The following is a 7346-nucleotide window of genomic DNA, read 5'->3' as shown; positions in this document are numbered from 1 at the left end:
CTTTAAAGACTTTTTAAGATTTCAATTTACTGACCTTATCGCTTTATTAACAATCGATTGAAAAACGAATTTTAAAAAATAGGATGGATCCAAAAAAAATATTCATGCTTCGGCGATGGTATGAATATTTTCTAAAATTTTTCATGTAAAGATCACACTGAAACTCAAAATGCCGCAGCCCGTGGCGTAGAGGATAGCCTTTAAGTCTTCTAAGCCAGCGGGCAGAAGATCGAATCCCCCCGGTAACTGCATACATAAAAGGGGAAAAGTTCATATAACGCCCCATGTGACTAATACGCGCCATCCTTGTTTTGAAGAATCTGAAACATTTTAAGTCTGCAAAATATTACCAATTTGTTTTAAATGCTGTGATTGGTCATACCAAGTATTAATTTTTCCTTAAAATGCCCCTGTGTCGTGATAATTTCAAATTTTTTTTTCATTTCGATCTAAATTTTAAAACACTTTCAATAAGGTGTCACCAAGCAGAGAAAAACGAATAAGACAATATTTTCTGACACATCGATAGAGGAGAATCTAAACTATGATTTTATGCTAAAAAATTATACTGAACTCGCTAAAGTATGCTTTTTATGGGTAAGTTATATCACGGCCATGCGCTCGTTATAACGCGCCAATCGTAGTAGGCTGAAAACTGCATTAATTTTTCAAAAAGGCCAATTTTAATTGAAAATGAACAAAAAGTCTAAAACCATATTTTGAGCGTTAATTCAGTCCAAAAAATCTACTTTTATTTTTTTTTTTTTTATTAATCCATTTTGATTTTTTTTTTCAGTCAAAGTGTCTGTAAATATTGGTGTGTTTTCGGTCTTCGGCTGCTTTCGTGTGTGTTCGGCTGCTAGGCGCGTATTGAATACACAGCGATGCGTAATTGCAACACAGTTTTGTTCTGTGGCTTTGAATATGGTTTTTAAAAATCAAGTTTTTGAAGCAACTATAGTAATTTGAGTAACAAATCATAGGCATTTGTAGAAAACACTTTTCTTCAACGATTACACCCATTTTTAACTCTATTTGTACGTGGAATACATAGAAAATCAGCGATCCGCTTAGGTGGCGCATAATAGAGCATGTTCCCTTACACTTTCTATGGTTTGGTGGTTTTAGCATTTGTCAGATGCTAGCCACCACATCCTCGAAAAATGTACGCTTAGAGTTAAGAACAAAGGAATCTCTTCGAGGAGACATCAAGTTTCATTGAGAATCTGTATGTATTTGTGTTCGTTTTCAAAATAATGATTTTTGAGCCAAATAACTAAATCAGTTCTCTGCAAACTTTGCTGAAAGTTAAATATTCAAAAATGTTGTTTCTAAGTTAACATTTGTCCCGTTTATTAGGGCTTGAGCTTAGCTTAGCTTGAGCTTAGATAAACCGTACATTTCAGTAGTTGCTACTCCGTGATTGACAAGAACCATCAAAATTGTACATAGATCCAAATAAATGGGGCTTGGGATTAGCTTACCATTTTCTGTGTACACGTTTCGAAGGTTCCTTATGTTATATGGTCAATAACGGCGCCGGCCACGTCCTTACGGTTCATCGGGGAAAGGGAAGGATTGTTAGTTCGACTTCCGTTGCTACTAGAGACCGAATACACCTCTAAATCTCCACGGTCGTCACAGGAAGGGTGGTTTGTTAGTGGGGAAGGTAAATATGTAAGATCTGGATTCCCTTTGGGAAGGGATGTGATCAAAGCAAAGTTAAATATTTAATGATCGTCGCGTTTTTATTTAGAGCAAATACGTCCTAACGTGGCATTGTCATACACGTACAATGCACTTGGCACCGGTGCAACTCACCGAATTTTATCACGCGTTTAAAACGAGAAGAGCAAGAACGAGAGAAAGGGAAAGGGAGAGAGAGAGAGAAAAAACCGAATTTAACCTCATTAGAAATATTTAATATTGGAATTATCATACACGTACAAAACACTTTTATCGCGCGCTGTAAACCAAGAGAAATCACGTCCAAACGCGGCATTGCAATACACGTACGAAATAAACGCGGGAAAATTATCCATCACCGAACACTGTACAAGCCTTCGATTTCACGGCGGGTAGCCAAAAAACTCACTAATAACAACAAACGAACTTTATTTCTTTCGAATTTTTGGCAAGCTAATTAAAACTTTATCTGTCAGGTTCACATACATTAAGCAAATTTGAATTGAAATGAAAAATATACTTATCTTAGTATTCTGTTGAAAGGCATTTTTTCTGTAGGCAACGGTATCGGGTGAAAATTCGCCACTCGACGTCATTCAAAAAAACCATACATCGAATTTTATAAACTGGCAGCACAAAAATATAGAGCTATAGTTGCGCCATCTCCATTTGAAATGAATAATGAGCTTTCGAAAACTCACAACAGCGCTATCTCGTGATGAAAATCACTTGAGAAAAAATGCATAACAGCGCCATCTTCTTTCAAAAAATGACTTGCAATTTTTCTAAAGGCTTTTCGAGTTGCTGCCATTTTCTCGACTCACAAAGGAAACAAAAAATACAAATATTTAAACATAAATTGCACTTCATAGTTAACACTTTTCACTAAAACTTTGCAACTCTTCTAAGCACAATCACCTCAAAATTCGCTTTAACAAATAAAACTCAACAAAAAACAATTATTTCACCAAAAAATCAACATTTTTCTTCTACTTGTAATAAGTAACACCATCAACACCACACCCAGGGTTGCCATCCTTAACATTTGTCCCGTTTATTAGGGCAAGTGAAAACACAATACTCCACTTTTACTGAATTCTGTTTCAAGCAAAAGACCTTCATTTACAAAGACATTAATTTTGAATATCCACTTCAGGTTCAACACACGGCATACCCCTTTCTGAACTTTTTCTACCATTTAAAATGACAGGAGTTGATATTATTTTCAACACTCCCAGGTCATATTAAAAATTTATAAAAGATAATCTGCTGCTACTGGAATATCAATAGAATAAAACTTTTCAACAAAAAAGCGGATCAAAAGTCTCTTCTATGTAGCCAAAATATGTAAAACAAAAACACACTTTTCATGTTAAGTATGTACTTGTATTATGTGTAAACAAACAGTATAGTGTTCTTCAGTGAATGATTTTAAAAATAAGTTCAAATTATTTAGTCAAATTGTTTATTGGGCCCAACAATTTATAGATGAAGAAATAATCTATACGTTTTTCGTACAAACGTTTGCACTTGCTCTAGTCTTCTTAACTGAAAATTCTTCCAGAAAATGCATGTCCTCACTTTTTATTATGAAAACTGATTTATTTTATTGTTGACCCTCACTATTGATAGCAAAAATCTAAAAGGTTCTATACTTAAATGCTATACAATATATTTTAAAGAAAAGCCTCTTGTTCAGTTCGTGTGTCTGTAAATTTTCATCGAATTGTGCTATCGATATGAATCAAAACTAACTTTAGACGTATTTGATTATACAATTTTATGCACATCTTCCCACTTAAGTACTTAATTCTAGCGGCAAAGTGAAACGAAAGCTTAAAACTGTCGAGGCGATTGCCGCCCTCGTTCACAGTCATACTTAAAGTGATGCAAATTTGATGTACTTCTAGTTTTTTTTTAATTCTCACAATGACGTAATTCAAGACTTTTATATATAAATATTTCATTCGGTAGACGTTTCAAATATACTTAAGAATTAATTAAATTTCAAGGTATTTTGTTAATAGCGACAATTATAGAGATGGAGAGTAAAATAACTAGGAATGTAAAATAAATTTGCCTGTGAAGCTAAAAACAAACCTTACTGAAGATTAATAGAAAGAACGATAAGTTTCGGTATTTAGTCTTGAATCGATCCTAAATTTTGTTAATTTTCGATAATCACTCTTTGAATTTTGACCTATCATTTCAATTCTGAACTGTTTCAAAACTCATACTATCAAAAATCAATATAGCCTCACCACCCACCTGAGCCTTTCCAATGCCCTCCAAAATTCAAAATTGGGCACACTGCGCCCTTAGAAGCTTTCCACGCCCCTCTGGGGCGCACAATGGTCGAGTTCTCAAAAAAAAAACCTAGCAAAAAGTCTGTTTTCAACATTTGTGGCTCTGAAACATTTTGAGTTGTTCAATTATCATAATTTCACTGAAAATAAAGTATTTAAGATTTAATTTATCGCCTAGCGGTGAAAAGTGATGTCCTCATTTTCAACATCTTTCATTTCATCTAACCTTCTATCCACCTATATATAAAAAAAATAAATAAATTCATAATCTTTGGATGTCCCTACTAAAAAGGACATCACTTTTCACCGCTTGGATGATAAATTAAATCTAAAAATATAAATTACAGTGATTAATCCTTCATAAAATTAAAATAACTTTGGCCAAACAGAAATAAAAAACACGACATCATAGCATCGGTGATAGGTCACTATCAGACTATCGACCGTACCGTTTCGCATCCAAACCCCGGATGTAACAAAAGCGCGATGATAACAAACTGAGAAGACTATATATCGATAGATGCGTTTCTGAGTTAAAGGGAGTATATCTGAGCGATCACATATCATTTTTTTTTTGTTCGTCCGCACTGCAAGTTTTCCCTTGTGGGGTGAACGACGCTTGGCCTACTAATGTGTGGTGGTAGATGCAACTCTATCTGTATCTACCGCTTCATAGTAGTAGGCCCGTGAGGAACAAAAATTTGATATGTGATGACATGCTTCTAAATGAATTCTACCCGCTCATTTTCAACATCTTTCATCTAACCTTCTATCCTATATAAAAAAAAAATTCATAATCTTTAGATGTCCCTACTAAAAAGGACATCACTTTTCACCGCTATTCCGATAAATTAAATCTACAAATATAAATTACGGTAATTAATCCTTCATAAAATAAAGCATTATTTTCATACTTAATTTGAATTGTTTTCCCATTTTTACCGTAAGAACTTGAAATATTTTAATAGCTCAGAAAATCAATGTTTTAAAATTTTCCAACAAATTGCTGCAAATCTTTCACAACCTAGAAAGGTTCAATGAATCTAAAATCATCTCAAAATTACAATACAAATGTTTTTCGATTTTATCACTTTTCGATTTTATCAATACTCGCCAAATTCACGCTCAATTTTATCACAGAAACCATGCTAGGGTATATTAAAAGTATTCAATAATATGAAACTGCTATTGAACTGCTTACTGCGGCCATGCAGTGTTTAAAATCGTCATTTGAATTTTAAAAACACTTGTAACAATCAACATAAATATTTCAACGTCACACTTATGCTAGTGTTGTTATTTGTGCTTGGTTAGCCGCTCTTTAACAGAAAACTTTTTTGGTTATGTGAATCATATAAAGATGTGGGTGAATTTACGCGTTTTTGAAAACAGGTAAGTGTCTCTGATTTCTTTGTATAATTTGTTTATTTTAAAGGGTGGCGTGTGCTATTCTGATTGTACAGCCTTAAATAATGTCTGAATGGATGATTTTGGAAGATCAAAATGTAATTCTGCTAGCTTTGCCTCAAAATATGTAAAAAGGACTTATATTTCTGTTTTTCTACATATGTGTTGCGTGTGGACTGTATTCTCAGTGTGAGCGCTTGGCAAAACGACCACTGGTGTGGCACATTTGTCCGCCCCCCTCGTGGGATTGGACCTCAAAGGGACAACCACGCATGATTGTCCCACCAGTGGAGGCAGGTTGACAGAACGCTGCCTGGGGGCCAAGGCTCGGGAGGATCTCGGTCGCCTGGTTGACCGAGATCCAAACTCTTTCGAATGTGGGCTCTGAAAAGAGCCGATTGATTGTGGAATCAGAGCAAGAGCAGGAGCGAAGCAAAAGAGAACTAATTTACTAGTATTTCATTGTGTATTTTTCTCTAAGTAGCTACACTAATTCACACTTTTATTATTGTTGTTGTATGCGACGAGCAACATTCGCTGCTGCTTCCTTCCGGTGGCCTAGATGCAGCCCACTGCTGGTTGGCTCTCTTCTTGAGCCGCTCTCGGCTCTCTCTGGATGGTGCTCGCACGACGGTTGGATTAAAACTCACTCCGCGGGGACGCGACCGCTTGCTTTTATAGCTCTCGCTACTTGGGCGTCGCGCAACGGGTTTTCTTCGCTCTCTCGGTTTCTCGGATTCTTCAGTCCGCTTGGTGGACTGAACAATATGAAAAACAAAGGATTATCTGCCCACAAAGCAATTTTTTTTAAAATATACTTTAAAAGTCTAAGTTGAGCAAATTTCGATTTTTTTTTCGAAAAGATACCCTTTTCAGTTAATCAAAGGATAGAAGATTAAAATATTGAAATTTAAAATTTGCAGAAGAAAAATTTCTATGAACTTTTTTTAAAATCGACATAAGAGATAAGGACTGTTAAATTAAAACTAAATACCTAGTTCTCTTTCATTAATTGATACAAAACGTTTCCACTACTGAAAACATTATAAATTTTTGATCAATTTTTCTTCTCCTTAAATCTTAAATTCAACCTGTTTGCTGCCAGACATGCTGAGAACTGAAGTGCCCATTACCAGGGGGCTCTTTCGAGCTTTTTGGTGTGAGGGAGTGTGGCGGGCCAAAAAAAAAAAATGACGCATTTTCGCAGCTTTTTCGAAAACGTTTTTCATTTAGCAAATACTTTGAGTCAACATTGCAATACATGAAAATTTCCAAGCTTCGCCATCCAAGGCATTAAGCCTTGTGTAAAACCCAAAAAAAAAACTAACAAAACCAGATCAATAATCAGATCGTAGGCAATTTACTCGTTCGATTTTAATTTGACTTTGTTTCGTTATTATGACATTATGAATTTAAATACCGCAACTTGGCTGCAGGAGAATATAAAGTTTTAACCGAAGGATTTTTTACCTCCGAGCAGTCCGGATTGGAATTCCGTCAACTCTTTGATATTGGCGTATGTTCAAGCCTGTAGATCCTCTCACCCAAGTGTCGATTCTATGAAATCTTCCATCTCGGAAGCATAAACTGCAATGTCAGATGTTTAGATTGCGAATATTTGCTCCCGATTCATATCTCGCCTGGATAGAGTAATTGAGAATGAAAGTGTACACTGTTTTCTTTTCTTAATGTGTTTATCTGAATGAAAAAAAAAAAATATTTCAAGCATATTAACGTATAGAAAAGTGTGTTTTGCATTTTTTATGGGTCATACTATAGTACCAAAAATCAAAACGTAAATTTCTTTCCTTTAGCGTCATCCGTTATTTTGTGCTGTACTCTGAATAAATTGTTTCTTTGTATAATTACCGCGTCAAACTAATATTGGCTATATTCTTAAGAAATTTCTATATTTCATTTGTTTATTTTCTGTTTACGTGTTAACTC

This window comes from Uranotaenia lowii, chromosome 2, assembly GCF_029784155.1.
Source record: "Uranotaenia lowii strain MFRU-FL chromosome 2, ASM2978415v1, whole genome shotgun sequence".
NCBI lineage: Eukaryota > Metazoa > Arthropoda > Insecta > Diptera > Culicidae > Uranotaenia > Uranotaenia lowii.
The sequence above is the reverse complement of the archived record's forward strand: the minus strand, read 5'-3'. Positions refer to the sequence as shown.